Source organism: Microcaecilia unicolor, chromosome 3 (assembly GCF_901765095.1).
Source record: "Microcaecilia unicolor chromosome 3, aMicUni1.1, whole genome shotgun sequence".
Taxonomy (NCBI): Eukaryota; Metazoa; Chordata; class Amphibia; order Gymnophiona; family Siphonopidae; genus Microcaecilia; species Microcaecilia unicolor.
The window spans coordinates 483,694,248-483,716,546 of NC_044033.1; the positions used below are offsets into that span (position 1 = coordinate 483,694,248).

Consider the following 22,299-nt stretch of genomic DNA (forward strand, 5'->3'; position numbering starts at 1 on the left):
AGAATAAGCCTAAATTTCCGCGTGGTTTATAGAATACACTGAGCGCCCATCCACACGACTAAATTTAATGATGGGCAGTTAAACTTGGTGTAAATGCCGATGCCTAAATTACACACAGATTGGGTGTATTCTATAACCACGCACACAGATTTTAGAAGTGCCCACAACCCGCCCATTCCATACCTTCTTTTCAACTATGTGACTTAGAATTTACCCACATCACATTATAGAATACGCCTAGATGCTTCTACTACTACTACTACTACTATTTAGCATTTCTATAGCGCTACAAGGCATACGCAGCGCTGCACAAACATAGAAGAAAGACAGTCCCTGCTCAAAGAGCTTACAATCTAATAGACAAAAAATAAATAAAGTAAGCAAATCAAATCAATTAATGTGAACGGGAAGGAAGAGAGGAGGGTAGGTGGAGGCAAGTGGTTACGAGTCAAAAGCAATGTTAAAGAGGTGAGCTTTCAGTCTAGATTTAAAGGTGGCCAAGGATGGGGCAAAACGTAGGGGCTCAGGAAGTTTATTCCAGGCATAGGGTGCAGCGAGACAGAAGGCGCGAAGTCTGGAGTTGGCAGTAGTGGAGAAGGGAACAGATAAGAAGGATTTATCCATGGAGTGGAGTGCACGGGAAGGGGTGTAGGGAAGGACGAGTGTGGAGAGATACTGTGGAGCAGCAGAGTGAATACATTTATAGGTTAGTAGAAGAAGTTTGAACAGGATGCGAAAACGGATAGGGAGCCAGTGAAGGGTCTTGAGGAGAGGGGTAGTATGAGTAAAGCGACCCTGGCGGAAGATGAGACGGGCAGCAGAGTTTTGAACCGACTGGAGAGGGGAGAGGTGACTAAGTGGGAGGCCAGCAAGAAGCAGATTGCAGTAGTCTAAACGAGAGGTGACAAGGGTGTGGATGAGGGTTTTGGTAGAGTGCTCGGAAAGAAAGGGGCGGATTTTACGGATGTTGTAAAGAAAGAAACGACAGGTCTTGGCGGTCTGCTGGATATGAGCAGAGAAGGAGAGAGAAGAGTCAAAGATGACCCCAAGGTTTCGAGCTGAGGAGACAGGGAGAATGAGAGAGCCATCAACAGAAATAGAAAACGGGGGGAGCGGGGAGGTGGGTTTGGGGGGGAAAATGAGAAGCTCGGTTTTGGTCATATTTAATTTCAGGTGGCGTTGAGACATCCAGGCAGCAATGTCAGACAAGCACGCTGAAACTTTGGTTTGGATGCAAGGTGAGATATCAGGGGTAGATTTGGGAATCATCAGCATAGAGATGGTAGGAAAAGCCATGGGATGAGATTAATGAACCAAGGGAAGAAGTGTAGATAGAAAAGAGGAGGGGACCAAGAACAGAACCCTGAGGTACACCGACAGGCAGAGGGATAGAAGTAGAAGAGGATCCACCAGAGTGAACACTAAAGGTGCGGAGGGAGAGGTAGGAAGAGAACCAGGAAAGGACAGAGCCCTGGAATCCAAGTGAGGACAGGATATCGAGAAGTATGCTGTGAGCGACAGTGTCAAAAGCAGTGGAAAGATCAAGAAGAATGAGGATGGAATATTGACCTCTGGATTTAGCCAGTAATAGGTCATTGGAGACTTTAGTAAGCGCAGTTTCGGTTGAGTGGAGAGGGCGAAAACCAGATTGTAGTGGGTCAAGAATAGCATGTGAGGAGAGAAAATCAAGGCAGCGGCGGTGAACAGCACGCTCAAGTAATTTGGAGTAATTTTCTGGCACCGGAACGACCGCACCCAGGCGGATCAGATTGTCCAAGGTCTGCTGCACTGCCACAGCTTTGACCGGAGACTTGCAGGGAGAGAGTACAAACCCGTCCGAGCGGGAATCCGTCTCCTCCAAGGAATCCCCAAAGGACCGTTGGGCGAACTCAGATACGCTGCCCTCATCTACATCAGAGGAAACAGTCCTCTAAGGCCTGGGAATCCACCCGAGGGCGTTTACTTCCGGGGGCCTCAACCCCTTTATCGGACAAGGGAGAAGGGGCAGCATGTAAATTCTAATTAATGCCAATTAGTGTCAATTAAGTGGCAATTATCAGCGCTGATTGGCTTCTGAACTAATTAAGTTGTGTGCACAAAACCAGAATACAACTGGATTTGAGCGCGCAACTTAAGTCGTTCTATATAGAATTTAGGGTTATATGACTATGTATTTTTCCCCTTGTTGTTCCTAATAGTAGTTTATCAGTGCCTGGTTTGCTGGTGGTTTGCAGCCTTCTGTTCTGCCAGCCCATAAGAGTGAATAGTTGGTGGCTCTGCTTTTTTTTTTTGCCATCTGCAGATCTAGGGTCTCTAGGCTGCACTTTTGACCTGCAGTTTTTCCTGTGTGTGTTCCCTGCACTTGCTCTATGTGCAGGAGGTACTTAGACATCTGGTACCAGATCCTGCCAGAGGATGATAGAAGTTTCTGATAGTTTCTGGAAGGAAATCTGGAAGCAGGGGAAGAGTTGGACTTTCTGAAGGGGTGTTGCTAGTGGCAGTAGTCTACTTCCCCGAAGAAGATTTACATTCTGACTTTTCTGCCAAAATATGTCTTTGGAACCTCTCCTGCCACTGACCATGGTAAGGGAGAGCCCCATTTCTGCCAATGCCTGCAGCTGATCCCAGTGAGAGGGAGAATCTTTCCCAACTGTTTAGACATCCATGACACTTGCAAAGACAAAGGATTCAGAGACTAGGACAAGTTATCGATTTGAAACCTGGTTGTTGGCTTGCTTATAGTGAGGAGGTGTGGGGACCCGTCTCACCCTGTATAGTCTGATTGAGAAAGAATAAGGAGAGTCTCAGGACACTTAACCTTATCACCCAAGCAGCCCACACACCACATTTATGGGACACTACATCTGTGGCAAAGTGGAGGAAAATTTAAGGGGCCCTTTTACTAAGCCGCGTAAGTGTCTATGCGCGCCAGTATGGAGTTACTGCCCGGCTACTGTGTGACTCTTGCGGTAATTTTATTTTTGGAGCATGTCCAATATGCGCATCCAAGAAAAAATTTTTATTTTAGGACGCACGTATTGGGCACGAGCCAAGTGGCATTCGACACGCGTAGGTCATTACTGCCCAGTTACCATGTGAGACTTTACCGCTAGGTCAATGGCTGGCAGTAAGGTCTAAGACCCAAAATGGACGTGCGGCAATTTTCATTTTGACACACGTCTATTTTCAGAAAAATTTTTTTTAAAGGCATATTTTACAGGTGCCCAAAACACGCGTCTACCGCAGGCCATTTTTCAGCATGCCTTTGTAAGAGGGGCCCTAACTAACAGGCTATAGCAGCAAAGAGGTATTTATCTAAATTGTGTGACCATCAACTTGCATAAATATAACATCTCACTGAACTGTAATTAACAACTGACTGGATACCATCAGCGTACCCTGAGTAGCCATTTACTTTTTAAGAAATATGAGCATGAGGAAAGGATATTCAATATATATAAGTTGGCATTTGACATGACTTTTTATGTCACTGTTATGTACTTAATCAGTTGAGAGTACAGTAAAGTTCCAGTTTTCGGTTACTTCATGGTGTGTTCTAAATTTCTTGTGTGGATGGAAAGTCTGATGCCTTACTTGCTCGGCCGGCCCTCCATCCTTAAGGCTGACTCCAACCTTAGTCCCACCAAACAAATAACTTATGTGCCCCTTCTCCCACAATCCGGGATTTGTCTAGAAGCAAGAGTCTATGGAAGGATTTGAGAAAGAGTGCACCACATATTCACAAACACTCCATATCGCCATCCGCCCACATACATCTCCTACCCATTCCAGGTCCCCTGGGAAGGGTGGATGCTAGAGAAGACAGAGACTGAAGCGCCAAGGGCTGTGGCAGGGTTGCTAGCTTATGAGAAATTAACCATTACCACCACTGGTGCTCTGATTTTTCTTCCAGTCCCTTCGAAACCCTGTCCTTGGCAATCCCTTCCCCGGCAATTCAATTCACCATAACTCTTCAGCAAATTGTGAGGAGGACACCACCCATCCATCTGTCTCTGTAGTTTGAAATTTCTTATTTGGCCCTTTTCCTAGAAATGTGCAGGCCCCTGGTTTGAGCAGTTGAGGAAGTTTAAATGGAAGAACATTTTATTGTATTTAGCAACCTTTGATATGATGCTAGCTGGTTTATATATAAAAACAGGAGAGAATGAGAGGAGAAGAAAAGTAAACAATGAAATTGGGGAGTGAAAAGAAAAGCTAGAGGATTGGATGAGTGAATTGAAACCATAAGTTTTCTGAAAAAGCCAGGTCTTGATCGATTCTTTGTATGCCCATGATCTTCACACTTGAGGATGTCTGGTTGACTCTTGTGAAGATCAAGACCATAGTTTAAGGCCATATATCAGAATTTAATGACTTCCTAGTGACAAGTCTAAGCAATTTTTAATACCACAAATACCACATGTACATTCATCTACTCAAATTAATGATCAACATAACCATACTAATTGAAATAAAATACATTAAAATCTAGTTAAATTTAATAAAATATCTACTTGCCCCTATAACCTTGCTGAAATTTCTGTGTTACCAAAGTCTTTCTGCCCACAAACTATTCCCATAAAAATGCTGTTTTTGCGTATTTTCTGGAACCACTTAAAACATTTTTGTACATCGGCACTTGCACCACTTCCTCGCATTCTCTGCACAGGAATTAAAGTCCAAGAACCAACAAAGGCAAAAAAAAAAAAATATATATATATATATAAATTAGGATTCAGCATTGGCTGCAGCTTTATGGAATATCACACAAACAACAGATTACATTAACAATAATTTCTATAACTACTTCCCATTCCTCCCAGAGCAGCTTTTTCCTGCCAGTACCCTTATCCTTTAATCAGCTAGTTGGTGTCAACCTAGCTTCCATAAGGCACAAGTATAACCATCTTGAAAGTTCTTCCACATCAGTGTGAGGCCTTCAGTGATGCCAAGTTCCTTCCTACACTCATGGCAGTGATGCACATTTAGCTGGAAGCATCCCATTACCCCATCTCTTCTTTGTGCCCTACTCTCAGCTAAAGGCTGCAACTGGGATTACTCATTCTTTTTTTGTACCAGCTGGCATCTGCGATTACCAACCCCTACTCATACTGCCCTTGCCCCCCCTCCACAACAAAACCTAGCCCCCACCCAAAAAGAAAGCTTTAGCAAGAGGGCAGAGTGGACACCAATTACCACTATAACACCTGTACCTCATCCTTCCCACCACATCACCCACCACCTTAACATAATTCTCTCCTCACTCACTTCTGACCAATCCTATTCACTTAAAACCATCTTCTCGCCCTACCACACACACATTGATATTATATTCCCTCAGTATTAGCTGAGGGATATAACATCAGAGGAGCGTACTTCCTTCCTTTCTCCCTTCCCCCTAGCCCAGAAGTGGGCTCTGCTGATGTTATATCCCTCAGCTGAAACTCAGGCTATTCTTTCTAGCTTCCCTTGGCATACTGTTCCATTAGTCTGCTGCTACAACAGGTGCTATTCTCATATCCTAGTTTTCCATAGTTCTTTCTTGATTAGCACTTAAGAAGAAGCTCATGACTTGATCTAAGGGTCTAGTCTAGTTTAATGGTACCAGCCTGTTTTTTTCACCAATAAGCTAGTTTCACTTCTCATAAAGATGAGATATCGCCATAAGCATTCAATTTACTGCAGAACTGAAAGCAGCAGACAGTGCAATGTCTCTAGGATGGGGACAACTCTATTCCTGCGTGACCTCCCCCAAATCATCCTTGAAGCAACAGTATTCTGGATCAGCTGTAAGTTTAGTTTCAAGTGTCTGTTCAACAAAATATGTTACACGACCATTCTGATAAAATTATAGATTTGCAAGTACAAGTCTGTGGTCTGCAACTGCTTATAACACTGCATGACATGAAGATAACATTGGGAAGGCTAAGAGCATGGAAATGCTGCAGCAAAAATTATGCAGCCTTCTAGAGTGTCTTCATCAAAAGGGTATAAATCTTATTTCTCTGAGGACAAGCAGGCTGCTTGTTCTCACATGTGGGTTGACATCTGCGTTGGCCCGGGAACTGGCATTTTGTAAGCAAAATATTTAAAAAAAAGTCTTGCTAGAGTTCCTGTTATTTTTTCTCCAGGTTGAGGTGTGGTCGAGTTTTTTTTCTCCGCTCCTCTCAGGCTTGGGAAAGAGTCTTATCGTTTTGTGGCTTTCTTTTCCTTTTATTAGAAATTTTACAGTAAAAAAAAAAAAAAACTACCCGTAATTTTCTTTATTTTTGCCCTTTTAAAGTTTCCTTTGTTTTTGACGCGGCCGGCTTAGGCAGCAAGGTCGGGTTGTTCCCTTCTTTTCATGCCTTTTTTCTTTTAACAGGCACAATCGCGTCTTTTGATTTCTCCGAAGCCGTTTTTCCTTCCATGTCATCAAAGACACCCAGCGGCTTCAAACGTTGTACTCATTGCAACCGGACCATCTCAGGTACCGATACCCACGCCTGGTGTATCCATTGCCTTGGGCCCGACCATAGCCCAGCTGCTTGTATTCTGTGTCTTTGTATGAAGAAACGGACCCAAGCGTCTCGAGAAGCCCAACAAGAGAAGCTTTTTGGGGCTCGGTCTGGTCCTTCAACATCGACATCAGTACTAAGGTCGGTGGGGTCAGCATTGACATTGAAAGGAGCATCGACTTCGGGGAGAGAGCTAATCGCTGCTGAGAGACCAACTCACGCTGGGAGCAGTGAGACATTGAGTGGGTCTCCACCTCCCTCGAGGCCTCCTGTTATGGTGGCCCCCTGGGACCAACCTTTTTCGGACCCGGCCCCGAGAAGGCATGAGCATTCCACGTCCTCGGTACAGAGGATTCTCGATGACGAACGTCAAGCAAAGGCTAAGAAGCACCATCATCGTTCTCCTTTGACACACGGTGCCGGGAGCTCCAGGGAGTCGAGGGATTCGGCACCCGAGAAGCATTGGCACCGAGAGGATCACTCCCCCTCTATTCAGGAGGTGCTGATGCGTCGGTCTCCTGGCACCCCAGTACCAAGCCTCGACAGATTCTGCAACCGGCTCTTCTTTACCGACCCTGCAGCCTTGTCCGATGGCGGCTCTCGAGCGCATCAGGGCCCTGCTTCCAGAACTTATAGAAGGATTTCTGCGCCAGTCTGCTTCGGTGTCGGGGGTGCTTGCGCCTTCTGTACCGTCTGCTGCAGCGGCATCTGGCCTTTTGCCTGTGGTGAGGTCCCCGACCTCGGTGCCGCCTGCCACCCAGGTCGACTCCCCTTCGATGCCGGTGGAGGAAGCTTCACCGGAGTCCAGGCGGGCGTCGACTTCTCGGCGCCACCATCGAGGACGTCGTTCCTTGGCATCAAGGCAGGCTCAGTTTCGGACTGCTCTAAAGGATGTCTTGTCCAATACTGAAGATGAGCGTTTGTGGGAGGAAGAGGAGGATACCAGGTACTTTTCTTCTGACGAGTTCTATGGGATTCCCTCTGAACCTTCCCCTCCACTAGAAAGGAGACTTTCTCCACCGGAGAGTCTATCCGTTACCTCCTTTGGCCAGGAAATGACTGCATCTATTCCCTTCCCTATGGAGGTTGAGAATGAGCCCAGGGCTGAGATGCTCGAGATCCTGGATTATCCTCTCCACCTAGAGAGGCTACAACGGCTCTGTTGCATAATGTACTGAAGGAAGTCCTTATGCGAAACTGGTCGTTCCCTCTGTCTAATCCCGTGATCCTGAAGAAAACTGAATCCCAATATTGGATCCACGGTGAGCCTGGATTGATGAGATCTTAGCTACCTCACAATTCCATGGTGGTGGACTCCGCCCTCAAAAGAGCCAAGAGCACTAGGGACTATGCCTCGGCACCTCCAGGCAGAGAATCTAGAACCTTGGACTCTTTGGGAGGAAGGCGTATCAGTCCACTATGCTCACTGCCAAAATCCAAACATACCAGCTCTTCACGAGCATCCACTTGCGGAACTTGGTGAGGCAACTGTCTAGCTTGGTTGATGCACTCCTTCCGGAGCAGGCCGAGCCTTTTTCGCCAGGTGGTCAGGCAGCAGAAGGCGTGTCGAAAATTCCTAGCCAGGGGTACGTTCGACACTTTTGATGTAGCATCCAGGATCGCTGCCCAAGGTCTCTGACCTGGGTCATGCGGGTGTTCCTTGCTTGGGGGATAACCTTTTTGGTGAGAAAATAGAGGTTCTAGTTGACCAGCTCAAGAAGCACAATGATGCTATGGATTCTCTCTCCTGCCGGGAGTCTTCTGCTTCTACCTCCTCCTCTAGGAGGTTTTTTGGAGGGAAGAGGAGTGCTCCCTATTCCTATGCTAGGCGTAGGTACACTGCTGCTTCTCGGCAGCCTGCCCAGGCTCAGCCCCAGAGTGCTCATTCTCGTCAACAGCGTGCGCCTAAGGCCACCGCGGCTCCCCAGCAAAAGCAAGGGACGGGCTTTTGAGTGGCTCCAGTTCAGCATAACCTCAGTAAACATGTCCGTACTGGATGACTTGCCGTTTGGGGGGAGGTTAATGTTTTTTCACCAAAGGTGGCCTCTCATAACCTCCGACCGGTGGGTTCTTCAAATTGTCCGGTTAGGATACATCCTCAATCTGGAATCCAAACCTCCAAGTTGCCCACCGGGAGCTCATTCTTACAGCTCCCAGCACAGGCAGGTACTTGCAGAGGAACTGTCCACACTTCTACAGGCCCAAGCGGTCGAACCCGTTCCACCAGGGGAAGAAGGGCTGGGATTCTATTCCAGGTACTTGTGCAAAAGAAAACAGGGGGGATGCGTCCCATCCTAGACCTAAGGGCCCTGAACAAATTTCTTGTTCGAGAAAAGTTCAGGATGGTTTCCCTAGGCACCCTTCTTCCCATGATTCAGGAAAATGATTGGCTATGCTCTCTGGACTTAAAGGATGCTTACACACACATCTCGATACTTCCAGCTCATAGGAAGTATCTTCGTTTTCGGCTGGGAACACAGCACTTTCAGTACCGTGTACCGGCTTTTGGCCTGGCGTCTGCACCTAGAGTGTTTACCAAATGCCTAGCTGTAGTTGCAGCGTCGCTACGCAGACTGGGAGTGCATGTGTTCCCTTATCGCGACGATTGGCTGGTGAAGAGCACCTCGATGGAGGGTGCTCTGGAGTCCATGCGAATGACTATTCGGGTGCTAGAGCTACTGTGGTTCGTCATAAATTATCCCAAGTCCCATCTCCCCCCAGTCCAAAAATTGCAATTCATTGGAGCTCTGTTGAACACTCAATCAGCTCGAGCTTATCTTCCTGAGGCAAGAGTGGACAACCTTCTGTCCCTGGTGTCCATGGTTCGAGTGTCTCAGCAGATCACGGCTCAGCAGATGTTGAGACTTCTGGGGCACATGGCCTCCACAGGTCATGTAATGCCCATGGCATGTTTACATATGAAATCAGCTCAATGGACCCTAGCTTCCCAGTGGTTTCAAGCTGCAGGGGATCTAGAGGATGTAATCCAACTGTCCACCGGCTTTCGGAATTTTCTTCAGTGGTGGACGATTCAATCCAGTTTGACCATGGGATGACCATTTCAAGTTCCTCAGCCACGAAAAGTGCTGACGATGGATGCCTCTCTCCTGGGTGGGGAGCTCATGTAGATGGACTCCACACTCAGGGAGCCTGGTCCTTTCAGGAAAAAGGTCTGCAGATTAACCTCCTGGAATTAAGAGCGATCGGGAACGTTCTAAATGCTTTCAGAGATCGGCTGTCCAGCCAAGTAATCTTAATTCAGACAGACAATCAGGTTGCCATGTTTTACACCAACAAGCAGGGGGGCACCGGATCTCACCCTCTATGTCACGAAGCCATTCAGATGTGGCTTTGGGCTCGCCGTCATGGCATGTTTCTCCAAGCCACTTATCTGGCAGGCGTAAACAACAGTCTGGCTGACAGGTTGAGCAGGATAATGCAACCTCACGGGTGGTCACTGAACATGGGCGTAGTCCGCACGATCTTCCGAGCATGGGGCACCCCCTCGGTGGATCTTTTGGCCACTCAGATCAATCACAAGGTCCCTCAGTTCTGTTCCAGACTTCAGGTCTACAACTGACTAGCATCAGATGCCTTTCTCCTACATTGGGGGACAGGCCTTCTGTATGCGTATCCTCATATACCTCTAGTAGGGAAGACTTTGCTAAAACTCAAGCAAGACTGCAGAACCATGATCCTGATTGCACCCTTCTGGCCACATCAGATTTGGTTCCCTCTTCTTCTGGATTTGTCCTCCGAAGAACCATGGAGATTGGACTGTTTTCCAACCCTCATCACTCAGAACGAGGGGTTGCTTCTACATCCCAGCCTCCAGTCTCTGGCTCTCACGGCCTGGATGTTGAGAGCTTAGAATTCACCTCTTGGGTCTTTCACAGGGTGTCTCCTGAGTCTTGCTTGCTTCCAGGAAAGATTCCACGAAGATGTGTTATTCTTTCAAATGGAGGAGCTTTGCCATCTGGTGTGACAGCAAAGCCCTAGATCCTCTTTCTTGTCCTACACAGACCCTGCTTAAATACCTTCTACACTTGTCAGAGTCTGGTCTCAAGACCAACTCCATAAGAGTTCACCTTAGCGCGATTAGTGCTTATTGCCGTTTAGAGGGTAAGTCTATCTCTGGACATCCTTTAGTTGTTCGCTTCATGAGAGGTTTGCTTTTGTCAAAGCCCCCTGTCAAACCTTCACCAGTGTCATGGGATCTCAACGTCATTCTCACCCAGCTGATGAAAGCTCCTTTTGAGCCACTGAATTCCTGCCATCTGAAGTACTTGACCTGGAAGGTCGTTTTCTTGGTGGCTGTTACTTCAGCTCGTAGAATCAGTGAGCTTCAGGCCTTGTTAGTGCATGCACCTTATATCAAGTTTCAGCACAACAGAGTAGTCCTCCGCACACCCTCTAAGGCACCCTAAGTTCCTGCCAAAAGTGATGTCGGAGTTCCATCTTAACCAGTCAGTTGTCAACATTTTTCCCCATCCTCATACCCGCCCTGGCAAAAGCAGTTTGCTCACCTTGGACTGCAAGAGAGCATTGGCCTTTTACGTGGAGCGGACAAAGCCCTTTAGACAGTCTGCCCAGTTGTTTGTTTCTTTTGATCCCAACAGGAGGGGAGTCACCATCGGAAAACGCACAATCTCCAATTGGCCAGCAGATTGCATTTCCTTCACTTATGCCCAAGCTGGGCTGTCTTTAGAGGGCCATGTCAAGGCTCATAATGTTAGAGCCATGGCTGCATCAGTAGCTCACTTAAAGTCAGCCTCCATTGAAGAGATTTGCAACGTGGTCATCAGTCCACACATTTACATCTCACTACTGCCTTCAGCACGATACCCGGCATGACAGTCGGATTGGGCAGTCAGTGCTGCAGAATCTGTTTAGGGTTTAGAATCCAACTCCACCCCCCTAGACCCATTTTTGTTCTTTTCCAGGCTGCACTCTCAGTTAGTTGTTTATGGTTTCAGGTAAATCTCTGTTATGTCCTCGCCGTTGCGAGGCCCAATTGACCAATGTTCATTGTTTTGAGTGAGCCTGGTTGCTGGGGATACCCCACATGTGAGAACAAGCAGCCTGCTTGTCCTCGGAGAAAGCGAAGATACATACCTGTAGCAGATATTCTCCGAGGACAAGCAGGCTGCTTGTTCTCACGACTGGGTGACGTCCGCGGCAGCCCCCACCAACCGGAAATAAGCTTCGCGGGACGGTCGACACGCAGGGCACGCCCACCGCGCATGCGCGGCCGTCTTCCCGCCCGTGCGCGACCGCTCCCGCCAGTTACTTTTTTTCCGCGACTGAGAGAGTTGTGTTTTCCCCTCTCTCTCGTTTCAGCCGCCGGATTTTTTCGACCGCGTTTACGCGGATCGTCGCTTTTGGCCTGTTCGGCCTCTTCTTCTTCTTCTTTCTCTTTTATTAAAAAAAAAAAAAAAACAAAGAATTTTGCGCGTGTGGAGCACGCGCTCCTTCTTTTCCCTCGCTTTCTAGCGGGGACGCCTCGTTGCGGCCTAGTGGCCGCTCGGTCGGTTTCAGTTTTCGTGGTGTGATTTTAGCCACCATTGCCGACTTTGACTTCGCCGACGCGATTTTTCCGTCGATGTCCTCGAAGGTCCCGAGTGGATTTAAAAAGTGTGGTCGCTGCGGCCGGCCGATCTCGCAGACCGACACCCACGCTTGGTGCCTCCAGTGCCTCGGGCCGGAGCACAATCTCAAGTCGTGTGTTTTGTGTCTCGGTCTCCGGAAACGGACTCAGGTTGCGAGGCAAGTTCTGCGGGACCGTCTTTTTGGAACTTGCGCCGGCCCCTCGACGTCGACCTCGACGGCATCGGTATCGAAGACCGGTTCTTCGGTACCGGTATCGATGCCCGAGACATCGGCACCGATGGCAGCGACCCCAGGAGAACAGGTCCCGTCGGCCCGCCGGTCCGCCGGCGAGAGTGGGGTAGAGAGACCGCGTGGGCAGTCGGCCCCGGTCACTCCCTCAACTCGTGAGCCACGGGACCGAACCCTGTCGGACCCGGTACCCCGAGACCGAGGGGGATCGACCTCCTCCTCCTCCATGCCCTCCGGCACCGGTGACGTGCACCGGAAAAAAGACAAGAAGCGCCGTCACCGGGAGCCCTCGGTGCACCCTGAAGAGGAGTCGACGCCGAAGCGTCATCGCAGAGAGGAGAGATCTCCGTCGGTGGTGGAGGTACCGACGCGTCGGGGTTCCGGCACCTCGGTGCCGTCTCCTGGCCCCCAGCAGCTTCCGGCACCGACACCCTTACCGGCCCCACCGCCTTTCCCGGCAGCGGGCCTGGACGAGTGCCTCAGAGCCATCCTTCCGGGGATCCTGGAAGGGCTGATGCGCCAGGCTGTGCCGGCGCCGGGGGTGCTTGCGCCCTCGGCGCCGATGACTGTGGCGCCGGCGAGCTCTAGCCCGGCGCCGGGGCAGTCGACACCGCCGCCGCTTGCGGTGCCGGTCTCGACAGCCACGCAGGTGGAGTCCCCGTCGACGTCGATGGAGGGAGCTCCGTCCCCGCCGGCGCGGGAGTCCACCGCTCGACGACACCGAGACCTCGGTGCCTCGACGGCGAGCCGGGCCCGGTACCGGACGCAGCTACATGAGCTAATGTCCGATACCGAGGATGAGGACTCGTGGGGGGAAGAGGAGGACCCGAGATATTTCTCCTCAGAGGAGTCTACGGGCCTTCCCTCGGACCCCACGCCGTCACCGGAGAGGAAGCTCTCACCTCCTGAGAGTCTCTCCTTTGCCTCCTTTGTGCGGGATATGTCTATAAGCATTCCCTTTCCCGTGGTCTCTGTGGAAGAGCCGAGGGCCGAGATGCTCGAGGTCCTCGACTATCCATCACCACCTAGAGAGTCCTCCACGGTACCGCTGCACAATGTCCTGAAGGAGACGCTGCTCCGGAACTGGGTGCGACCACTAACTAATCCCACCATTCCCAAGAAAGCAGAGTCCCAGTACAGGATCCACTCTGACCCAGAGCTCATGCGGCCCCAGTTGCCCCATGACTCAGCGGTCGTGGATTCTGCTCTCAAGAGGGCACGGAGTTCGAGGGATACCGCCTCGGCGCCCCCGGGGCGGGAGTCTCGCACTCTGGACTCATTTGGGAGGAAGGCCTACCAATCCTCCATGCTCGTGACCCGCATCCAATCTTACCTGCTCTATATGAGCATCCACATGCGGACCAATGTGCAACAGCTGGCGGACCTGGTCGATAAGCTCCCGCCGGAGCAGTCCAGGCCTTATCAGGAGGTGGTCAGGCAGCTGAAGGCGTGCAGAAAGTTCCTGTCCAGGGGGATTTTTGACACCTGTGACGTGGCATCTCGTGCTGCGGCCCAAGGTATAGTGATGCGCAGGCTCTCATGGCTGCGTGCCTCTGACCTGGACAACCGCACCCAGCAGAGACTGGCTGACGTCCCTTGCCGGGGGGATAACATTTTCGGTGAGAAGGTCGAGCAGATGGTGGACCAACTGCATCAGCGGGAAACCGCTCTCGACAAGCTCTCCCACCGGGCGCCTTCAGCACCCGCCCCCACGGGTGGGCGTTTTTTCCCGGGCACGGCAGGCTGCACCCTATTCTTTTGCAAAGCGTAGGTACAACCAGCCGGCCCGAAGGCCTCGCCAGGCACAGGGACAGCCCCAGCGCGCTCGTTCTCGTCAACAGCGTGCGCCTAAGCAGCCCCCTGCGCCTCCACAGCAAAAGCCGGGGACGGGCTTTTGACTGGATCCACGGGAACATAGCCGCCCTACAAGTGTCCGTACCGGACGATCTGCCGGTCGGAGGGAGGTTAAAATTTTTTCACCAAAGGTGGCCTCTCATAACCTCCGACCAGTGGGTTCTCCAAATAGTGCGGTGCGGATACGCCCTGAATTTGGCCTCCCTGCCTCCAAATTGTCCTTCGGGAGCTCAGTCTTTCAGCTCCCTTCACAAGCAGGTACTTGCAGAGGAACTCTCCGCCCTTCTCAGCGCCAATGCGGTCGAGCCCGTACCACCCGGGCAGGAAGGGCAGGGATTCTATTCCAGGTACTTCCTTGTGGAAAAGAAAACAGGGGGGATGCGTCCCATCCTAGACCTGAGAGGCCTGAACAAATTCCTGGTCAAAGAAAAGTTCAGGATGCTTTCCTTGGGCACCCTTCTGCCAATGATTCAGAAAAACGATTGGCTATGTTCCCTGGATTTAAAGGACGCATACACTCACATCCCGATACTGCCAGCTCACAGACAGTATCTCAGATTCCGCCTGGGCGCACGGCACTTTCAGTATTGTGTGCTGCCCTTTGGGCTCGCCTCTGCCCCACGAGTGTTTACAAAGTGCCTCGTGGTGGTGGCGGCGTATCTACGCAAGCTGGGAGTGCACGTGTTCCCATATCTCGACGATTGGCTGGTCAAGAGCACCTCGGAGGCAGGAGCCCTCCGGTCCATGCAGTGCACTATTCAACTTCTGGAGCTGCTGGGGTTTGTGATAAATTACCCAAAGTCCCATCTCCAGCCTACTCAGTCTCTGGAATTCATAGGAGCGCTGCTGAATACCCAGACGGCTCAGGCCTACCTTCCCGAAGCGAGGGCTACCAATCTCTTGGCCCTGGCTTCGCAGACCAGAGCGTCTCAGCAGGTCACAGCTCGGCAGATGTTGAGACTTCTGGGTCATATGGCCTCCACAGTTCATGTGACTCCCATGGCTCGTCTTCACATGAGATCTGCTCAATGGACCCTAGCTTCCCAGTGGTTTCAAGCCACCGGGAATCTAGAAGATGTCATCCGCCTCTCCACCAGTTGCCGCACTTCACTGCTCTGGTGGACCATCCGGACCAATTTGACCCTGGGACGTCCATTCCAAATTCCGCAGCCCACGAAAGTGCTGACGACGGATGCATCTCGCCTGGGGTGGGGAGCCCATGTCGATGGGCTCCACACTCAGGGTCTGTGGTCCCTCCAGGAAAAGGATCTGCAGATCAACCTCCTGGAGCTCCGAGCGATCTGGAACGCACTGAAGGCTTTCAGAGATCGGCTGTCCTGTCAAATTATCCAAATTCGGACAGACAATCAGGTTGCAATGTATTACGTCAACAAGCAGGGGGGCACCGGATCTCGCCCCCTGTGCCAGGAGGCCGTCGGGATGTGGCGTTGGGCGTGTCGGTTCGGCATGCTCCTCCAAGCCACGTACCTGGCAGGCGTAAACAACAGTCTGGCCGACAGACTGAGCAGAGTCATGCAACCGCACGAGTGGTCGCTCCATGCCAGAGTGGTACGCAAGATCTTCCGAGCGTGGGGCACCCCCTCGGTGGACCTTTTCGCCTCTCAGACCAACCACAAGCTGCCTCTGTTCTGTTCCAGACTTCAGGCACACGGCAGACTAGCGTCGGATGCCTTTCTCCTCCATTGGGGGACCGGCCTCCTGTATGCTTATCCTCCCATACCTTTGGTGGGGAAGACCTTACTGAAGCTCAAGCAAGACCGCGGCACCATGATTCTGATCGCGCCCTTTTGGCCCCGCCAGATCTGGTTCCCTCTTCTTCTGGAGTTGTCCTCCGAAGAACCGTGGAGATTGGAGTGTTTTCCGACTCTCATTTCGCAGAACGACGGAGCGTTGCTGCACCCCAACCTCCAGTCTCTGGCTCTCACGGCCTGGATGTTGAGGGCGTAGACTTCACTGCGTTGGGTCTGTCTGAGGGTGTCTCCCGGGTCTTGCTTGCCTCTAGGAAGGATTCCACTAAAAAGAGTTACTTTTTCAAGTGGAGGAGGTTTGTCGTGTGGTGTGAGAGCATGGCCCTAGAACCTCGTTCTTGCCCTGCACAGAACCTGCTTGAATACCTTCTGCACTTATCAGAGTCTGGCCTCAAGACCAACTCAGTAAGGAATCACCTTAGTGCGATTAGTGCTTACCATTATCGTGTGGAAGGAAAAGCCATCTCTGGAGAGCCTTTAGTCGTTCGATTCATGAGAGGCTTGCTTTTGTCAAAGCCCCCTATCAAGCCTCCTGTTGTGTCATGGGATCTCAACGTCGTCCTCACCCAGCTGATGAAACCTCCTTTTGAGCCACTGAATACCTGCCATCTGAAGTACTTGACCTGGAAGGTCATTTTCTTGGTGGCAGTTACTTCAGCTCGTAGGGTCAGTGAGCTTCAAGCCCTAGTAGCTCATGCTCCATATACCAAATTTCATCACAACAGAGTAGTGCTCCGCACCCACCCAAAGTTCCTGCCGAAGGTGGTGTCGGAGTTCCATCTTAACCAGTCAATTGTCTTGCCAACATTCTTCCCCAGGCCGCATACCCGCCCTGCTGAACGTCAGTTGCACACATTGGACTGCAAGAGAGCATTGGCCTTCTACTTGGAGCGGACACAGCCCCACAGACTGTTTGTTTCTTTCGACCCTAACAGGCTAGGGGTCGCTGTCGGGAAACGCACCATCTCCAATTGGCTAGCAGATTGCATTTCCTTCACTTACGCCCAGGCTGGGCTGACTCTTGAGGGTCATGTCACGGCTCATAGTGTCAGAGCCCTGGCAGCGTCGGTGGCCCACTTGAAGTCAGCCACTATTGAAGAGATCTGCAAGGCTGCGACGTGGTCATCTGTCCACACATTCACATCTCATTACTGCCTCCAGCAGGATACCCGACGCGACAGTCGGTTCGGGCAGTCGGTGCTGCAGAATCTGTTTGGGGTGTAAATCCAACTCCACCCTCCAGGACCCGAATTTATTCTGGTCAGGCTGCACTCTCAGTTAGTTGTTCTTCGTAGGTCAATTTCTGTTGTTTCCTCGCCGTTGCGAGGTTCAATTGACCTGGGTTCTTGTTTTGAGTGAGCCTGAGAGCTAGGGATACCCCAGTCGTGAGAACAAGCAGCCTGCTTGTCCTCGGAGAAAGGGTATGATACATACCTGTAGCAGTTGTTCTCCGAGGACAGCAGGCTGATTGTTCTCACCTTCCCTCCCTCCTCCCCTTTGGAGTTGTGTATTTCATATTTTTTGCTAGTCATTCAACTGGCGGGAGCGGTCGCGCACGGGCGGGAAGACGGCCGCGCATGCGCGGTGGGCGTGCCCTGCGTGTCGACCGTCCCGCGAAGCTTATTTCCGGTTGGTGGGGGCTGCCGCGGACGTCACCCAGTCGTGAGAACAATCAGCCTGCTGTCCTCGGAGAACAACTGCTACAGGTATGTATCATACCCTTTCTCCGAGGACAGCAGTCTGATTGTTCTCACAAACCCGCCCACCTCCCCTTTGGAGTTGTTATTGTTTCTTTTTATGCTTTTGATTTAACTGAGGAACGCGTTCACGCAATGGGCGGGAAATCGGTTCATGCATGCGTGGTGTGCACTGCTCACATGCCAGAAGACTCTAGCAAGACTTTTTTTTATATTTTGCTTGCAAAATGCCAGTTCCCTGGCCGACGCGGCCGTCGACCCACATGTGAGAACAATCAGCCTGCTGTCCTCGGAGAATACCTGCTACAGGTATGTATCTTTACTTTATTAGTCTTGAGTGTTCCAAGAGAATCTGTTTCATTTGCCATCTCTCTTTGATTGTGGGGATCAATCAGAATCATACATCTGAAGAACATCTGACACTTTGGTATTATCTCAGTTTCTTAGTCCCAAGATGCCAACTTTTCCAGGGCTACTGCAAAAAGTGACTTTCTGTAAGAAACAGACTGCGACTCAATCTAAAAACCGCTTTTCTCCATGAGAGATATTCTACTTAGTGGCTGAAAAATTAGGGCATTCCTGGATGTAAATAAAATCACTCAGCTAAAACAGAGGAAAGTTCCTAAGATCCTCATGAGCAAGGCTTGTCTTTTGATGTGCTTTATGATTTAAAATATCTCTGTAAATGCTTAATCTCCTATCAGGGGATGCAATTATTTTTTTTTATCCAAATCAATTGTTAGAATCTCTGAAGGACAAAGATAAGCCTTATAATAGCTCCCTCAGAAACACTGTTTCTTGCTCATTATGAGGGAACTTATAGTGAATTAAATTGTCTGACTGTTTTAATGAACTATAATGATAATATATTAGCTAACCGCCTATTTTGTGTTTGTTCTTTATTTGGTTGCTTGTTCTTTACATCTCTGAGTTTGAATCTTACATCTCAGTCTTTTGTTTCCTGATGGGGGCATTGATTGCCTAATTTTTTTCTTCTTTAATTTTTTAAATGATGATGTGATTGTCCAATATCATATTCTGAGTTTTCAAGTTTTGTGTTCATTTATAACATTATTATATAAAAATGAATAAACATTTCTGGGAGATATATAAGATAAACAATAGAAGTCATCCCTTGATGTCCATTGTATTGCATGTTCTCTTAGGGTTCTGGGGTTGATGTCATGATTGTTGCAGTTGTCTGGGTCTGCTAAGACCCAGACAAATGCAACAATCATTGTATTGCATCTCCAATTTTTAAATTTGTAGCACTTAAGTGCATTGATTTTCTATATATACTTTAGTTCAAAGGTGTCCAGCCTTGGGTCCTTGTCCAATCGGAATTTCAGGATTTCCCCAATGAATATGCATGAGATCTGTCTGCATACAGTGGTGGCAGTGCTGTCAACTAGATTTCATGCATATTCCTTGGGTACATCCTTAAAAGCTGACTGGATTGAGGCACTCAAGAACTGAGATTGGACACCCTTGGTTTAGTTGATCCACTTAAATATAAGGTAAACCATGCTGTATTGGCTAATGTCCATCACACCCAAGATCAGATCTTCAATAGTGGTCAAGTCCGGTCACAAGTACCTGTGTTCCCCTTGCCATAAGTAGGTCCGTTCCTTATAGTTGATTTGAAAGAATAAGCAATGGCTTTCCAATGTCTGCCATGCTAATGATTTTTCATGAACTTTTCATCCCAGAATGTGGCCAGACTTCTTTTGATCAACATGTTAGTCACCTTGACCACATAATCAACAGATTCCATAATTTGTTTTCAGTCTTCTGGTTATTACTTTCATGGAGTATCTTCTAGTCATGATTTTATGAACTTCTATCATACCCCTCTCGTTAATCTTTTGTCTAAGCTAAAATGCTCCAATCTGTTTAGCCTTTCTTCTTGAGGGGGGATATTTCACTTCCGTTATTATTTTTGTCACCCTTCTGTGAACATTCTTGTTCCACTATATGGTTTATGGCATTTGGGGGAGAGGGGTTAACATGGGCTACAATTAAGATAAGTTATTTTACTGTTAACCTAGCTTATTAGTAATTAGGTCTTATTGCATAAAATGGGACCTGTGCTAAAATAGCATGGATTGTGGGACAATAACCCTTCTTAATGGTAGCTTATGTTGATAACTTCCCTACTTTGTGACCATAACAGCACAGAATATTCAAGGTGTGTCACAATATAGACTTATGTAGGAGCATAATGACATTCTGAGTTTTGTCATAAGAATATAAGAATAGCCATTCTGGGTCAAACCAATGGTCCATTTAGCACAATACCCTGCTTCCAGCAGTGGCCAATTCAGGTCACAAGTACCTGATAGAATCCCAAATAGTAGCAAGAGTCATGCTGCTGATCCTAGGGAAGAGCAGTGGCTTTCTCCATGTGTCTCATTAGCAGATTATGGACTTTTCCTATAGGAACTTGTCCAATTCTTTTTTAGACCCAGATACACTAACTGCTGATACCACGTCCTCTGGAAACGAGTTCCAGGGCTTAACTATTCATTGAGTGAAAAACTATATTTCCAAATGTTCGTTTTAAATGTAGTACCATGTAACTTCCTTGAGTGTCCCCTAGCCTTTATACTTTTTGAAAGTAAAAAATCAATTTATGATTACCCATTCTACACCACTAAGTATTTTGTAGACCTCTACCATATTTCCCCTCAGCCTTCTCTTTTCTAAGCTGACGTGTTCTAATCTTTAAGCCTTTCCTTATATGAGAGGGGTTCCATCCTCTTAATCATTTTAGTCGCCCTTCTTTGAACCGTTTATAATTCTGCCTCTTTTTTATGATATGGCGACCAGAATTGCCCATAATACTCAAGATATGGTCACACTATGGAGCTATACAGAGGCATTATAATAATCTTCACCTTCTTTTATATCCATTTCCTAATAATTTCTACATTCTGTTTGCTTTTTTGGCTGCCACCACATACTGGGCAGAAGATTTCAGAGTGTTATCTATGATGAACACCTAGATATTTTTCCTGGGTGCTGACTCCTAAGGTGGATCTTAGTATCAGGTAACTATGATTTGGATTATTCTTCTCAATGTGCATCACTTTGCATTTGTCCACATTAAATTTCATCTGCCATTTGTATGCCCAGTTTTCCAACTTCCTAAGGTCTTCCTGCAATTTTTCACAATCCGCATGTGTTCTAACAACTCTGAATAGTTTTGTGTTGTCTGCAAATTTAATCACCTCATTTGTGGTTCCCATTTCCAGATCATTAATAAATATGTTAAATAATCCCTAAGCTATTTACTTTTTTGGCAACTGTGGCATATTGGGTTTGAAATGTTAACATTTTTTGTAATATAACTCCAAGATCTGTTCCTTAGCTAGTGAGGTCTAACTCAGAACCCAATATTTTGTACCTCTGGTTAGGGTTATTTTCCCCTACACATATCATTTTGTTGTTGTCCATATTAAATTTCATGTGCCATATGCTCAGTCTCCTAGTCTTACAAAATCCTTCTGCAATCATTCATAATCCCTGTTTTTTTAATGGCTTGTAATAATTTTGTATCATCTTCATTTTACTTATTTCTTCAGATCATTAATAAATATGTTAAACAGCACACGTTCCAGTACAGAGTCTCGAGGGACCATTACTGACCTTTTACTGTTTGGAAAACTGACTGTTTACTCCTAGTCTCTACTTTGAGTCTTGTATCCAGTTTCCTATCCACAATAGGTTATTGGCTCCTTTCCTGTGACTTTTTAATTTCATCAGGAGTCTGCCATAAAGATCTTTGTCAAATGCCTTCCAAAAACCCAAATATGTTACATCAATTGTCTCGCCTTTATTCATGTTTGTTTACACTCTCCAAAAAATCTAATGTTTGTAAGACAAGACCTTCCTTTGCTAAACCCATGCATACTCATTCCCTCATCTGTCTATAGGGTCAGTTATTTTGTTTTGTCGAATTCCTTCTACCATTTTGCCTGACATTGATGTTTGGATCACCAGGCTATAATTTTTCAGAAAACTTCTGGATCCCGGTATAAAAATTGATGTTTCATTGGCCTCCTTCCTTTCCTCAGGTACTGTGGCTGTTTTAAATGATAAATTACCGATTACTAGTTTCATGTTTGAGCTCTTTCAAAACTCTGGGGTGAATACCATCTACTCCTGTTGATTTGTTACTCTTTAGTTCTCAGTTTTGCTCTATTACATCATATTAATTTACAGTAATAGGCTTTAGTTGCTCCAAATTAACATCAAAGAAAGTTTCTAGTGTGGGTGTGATCTTAACATCCTTCTCAGTGAAGAGCAAGACAAAGAATTAATTTGGCTTTTCAGGTATTAATCTTATCCTCAACAGACCCCTTCATGGGCTTTTTTTTTTAATTTGTACCCCGCTCTTTTCCACTCATGGCAGGCTCAATGCGGCTTAGGTACTTATTTGTACCTGGGGCAATGGAGGGTTAAGTGACTTGCCCTGAGTCACAAGGAGCTGCCTGTGCCTGCAGTGGGAATCGAACCCAGTTCCCCAGGACCAAAGTCCACCACTCTAACCACTAGACCACTCCTGTTCAAAAGTACTTTGTAAGGCATTTAGTAGTTTTTGGAAGCTTCTTTTCAAAGCCTCCCTTGGCCTGCCTTTATTGT

The 22,299-nt window shown here is 48.2% G+C and overlaps 1 protein-coding gene across 5 annotated transcripts in view; it reads left to right on the plus strand.

The window, feature by feature from the left end:
• The window catches only part of MYO6 (myosin VI), a 407,005-nt gene that overhangs the window by 368,547 nt on the left and 16,159 nt on the right, over positions 1–22,299 (plus strand). The window lies entirely within an intron of this gene.